We start from the raw sequence: 3,449 nt of genomic DNA on the forward strand, positions 1-3,449 counted from the left end.
AGGTTCACACTTCTATAATACTTTTCCTGTTATTTTTACTTCAACTCAGATTTCATGTATTTTGGCAGTGTTACCTTCAGGAGTATCACAAAAGGAGTCCATACAAGCTGAAATCCAAAAAAAAAGAAAAAGGAGTACACTGCCAGAAATATTCTCACTGGTTTCTGCAATTACGTCCTTTTTAATAATCCATTTATTAGTGGTTAAATTCTAGTACCCTGTGTTCCAATGTCACTACTTGAGAAGAGCATTCTACTTTTTATGGGCAGGAAAAATCTTGCCAACAGAAGTATAAGAATTCTATGTATAATTATGAACGACCTTGCAGGAGTAAGCCAACACATTTTGCAGAATCAATAGCCAGATATGGAGTTGGCATTGAGTCCAATAAAGTGAAAAGGAACTATGAGAAGAAAGGGAGCTCTAAGGGCGGGAAGGTGATGAATGAAGAGAGGGAGGAGGGCAAGTAGATTAAACTGAAGTCACAGTGATATGACTGTCCCACACTTTTCACGCTGCTTTGAAACTAAAATTTGATTCCCAAAAAATGACAGATGTTACAACATTGTCCAATTAAGAGACAAAAACCTGTAATAATATGCTCTGCTGGCTATATAACAGTTACTTGAACACAAGTCAGATCATCAAATGCATTTATAGGCAATTTGTTACTAAATAAAAGAAAACATTAAATAAAGGTAGCAGTAGGAAAAAAACAGATGTGTATATTAAAATTTATAGGATCGTTCCAAGTTATTTTACTCTATGAAAAGCATGTATGTATAATGTGTAATGCATATAATTTTATTCCCATTTTTAACCGAGTGAACTGTTATTTAAATATTGTTAATATGAATTTAAAACCTTAGAAGTAAAGAGTTTAAAAAGCCACTCGCGAACTCAGTAAAAGATCACACTGTGTGATTTTGCTTCATGTACCCTCAACTAGTCTTTTTTTCTCACATATTTCATACACACACAGGCATGCACATGAGAACACACACACACAAGTGCACATTAGAACAAGTTTCTCATTTACTGGATTTTCCCAAGACCAAACAGTACCGAAAGTGTAAAAATATTTATTTCTGTGTCTATTTTTTTTCTCTATTCCCTAAACCCTACATTGATTCTTCAGAAATCCTCATTAAAATTATATTTGGGAGATGTGAGAAATAAATTGTTTGATATTGTTTTTACTTAGGGTTCAATTAAAATGAATTGTATTAAAAAACGCAGAATGGCAAGAATGATTGAAACAATGAGTTCTAGAAAATGAAGAATTTTTAGATTCAGAAAGAAGTCTAGAGTTCATCTCCTCCAATCCCCTCTTTTTTTGGAAATCATAGCCAAGCAAAGAATTTTGTACCTTGCCTACATCCCCATGATTTCCCATAGAGGAGGAATAACTAACAATATCCATTCCTTTAGATTAGAAATCATTACAATCTTCAGCCATACTCAGAAATTTAGGTGAGAGAGAGAGAGTGTGTGTGTGTGTGTTGCTACATAAACCAAATTTCAAATGACGATTTTTTATACCTATATCATCAATTATATTTTCTTTCAATAATCATAATTTCAAATCAATAAATTCTATTCTCTATATCTAGCCAAATTTCAGCAACGTTATAACACCGTCAGCCAGCTTTACATAGAAGTTATGCTGAATTAGAGTAAATATAGGAGTCTTTTTACTTACTGCATATAGATCCCTGGATGTCCTTCCAGTCCACGGCGGGGGTGACCATCTCCGTCATGGACATCGACGAGGCACCCTACTTCCCCTCCAGCCACCAGCTGATCTGCCTGGAGGAGGGCATCCCCCAGGCACCGTGCTCACCACCTTTCCCGCTGTGGATCCCGACCACTTCATGCAGCAGGCAGTGAGAACTCGAAGCTGTCAGACCGGGCAAACTGGCTGCACATCAGCACGGCCGCCGTGCTGGACCGCGAGTCCCTGGACATCAGCAACCACGTCTATGAGGCCACCTTCCTGGCAGCTGACAATGGGATCCCCCAGCCAGCGGCACCGGGACCCTGCAGATCTATCTCATCAACATCAGTGACAATGCCCCAGGGCTGCTGCCCAAGGAGGCGCAGACCTGCGGGAAGCCCAACCTGAGCGCCATCGACATCACGGCCGCCGACGCCGACCCCAACACCGGCCCCAAGTCTTGGAGCTGCCCTTGGTCCCGGCCGCCGTGCGCAAGAACTGGACCAGCACACGCCTGAACGGTGACTACGCTCAGCTCAGCTTGCGCATCCTGTACCTGGACCCGGGATGTACGACGTCCCCGCCATCGTCACAGACTCCGGGAACCCCCGCTGTCCACCATGTCCATCATCAAGGTCCAGGTGTGCCCGGGGACTGCACCGTCATTGGTGCGGGGGCAGCGGCTGGTCCGGGCACAGGCGCCACTGTGGCCATCCTCCTCTGCACCGTCATCCCGCGGACCGTGGTCCTGCTGTTTGTCTGTGGATGAAGCGGCGGGAGGAGGAGCCACGCGGAGCAGCTGCGCATCCACCCGAGGACGACGTGCGCGACAGCATCCTGGAGTCGGGTGAGGAGGGCGGCGGCGAGGAGGACCAGGACCAGGACTCAGCCAGCGGCAGCAGCGCGCGGTCACGGAGCACGTCCTGAGCAAGGCCCCCGCGTGCAGCGGGTGGACGAGTGGCCCGTGGGCGCCAAGCCCCGGTACCCGGCCAGGCCCGCTGTGCCCCACCCGGGGGACATCGGAGACCTCATCAGCGAGGGCCTCCGGATAGTGGACAGCGACCCCACTGCGCCCCCATACGACTCCCTGCTGGCAGCGGACAGCGACCCCACTGCGCCCCCGTACGACCCCTGCTGGCAGCGGACAGCGACCCCACTGCGCCCCCGTACGACCCCCGCTGACAGCGGACAAGGACCCCACTGCGTCCCCATACGACCCCCGCTGGCAGCGGACAAGGACCCCACTGCGCCCCTGTACAACCCCCGCTGGTCTTCGACTATGAGGGCCGCGGCACCACGCAGGCTCCGTCGGCTCCCTCAACTCGCCCAGCTCCGGGGACCAGGACCAGGATTACAACGACTGGGGGACCAGGTCCAGGAAGCTGGCCGACCTGTACGGGGGCGGCAACCAGGACTAACAGGCCTCGCGCTGTGGACCACAGCTGGCAGAAGCCCCGCCCCACCCGGCAGGGACCCCGCCCCCGCCAGGCCTGAGAGTGAGCAAGAGGCACTGCCTTAACTTGAATTTTTAGAGCAGAAGCACTGTTTAAAAAAAAAAAAAAAAAAAAAAAAAAGGGCTTGTGCCAGCACGCCAGATTCTGGTCCCAGTCGGGGCACCAGATTCTGTCCATGTTGCTCCTCTTGCAGGCCACCTCTCTGCTGTGGCCCCGGGAAGGCAGTGGAGGATGGCCCAGGTCCTTGGGCCCTGCACCTGCATGGGAGACCAGGAGAC

At 49.6% G+C, this 3,449-nt stretch overlaps 1 pseudogene; it reads left to right on the forward strand.

Moving 5' to 3' along the window:
• The first annotated feature begins 1,719 nt into the window (after window positions 1-1,719).
• LOC133761156 (cadherin-4-like) lies at window positions 1,720-3,135 on the forward strand (annotated as a pseudogene).
• Window positions 3,136-3,449: the final 314 nt, after the last annotated feature.

Source organism: Lepus europaeus, chromosome 5 (genome assembly GCF_033115175.1).
Source record: "Lepus europaeus isolate LE1 chromosome 5, mLepTim1.pri, whole genome shotgun sequence".
Classification (NCBI taxonomy): Eukaryota; Metazoa; Chordata; class Mammalia; order Lagomorpha; family Leporidae; genus Lepus; species Lepus europaeus.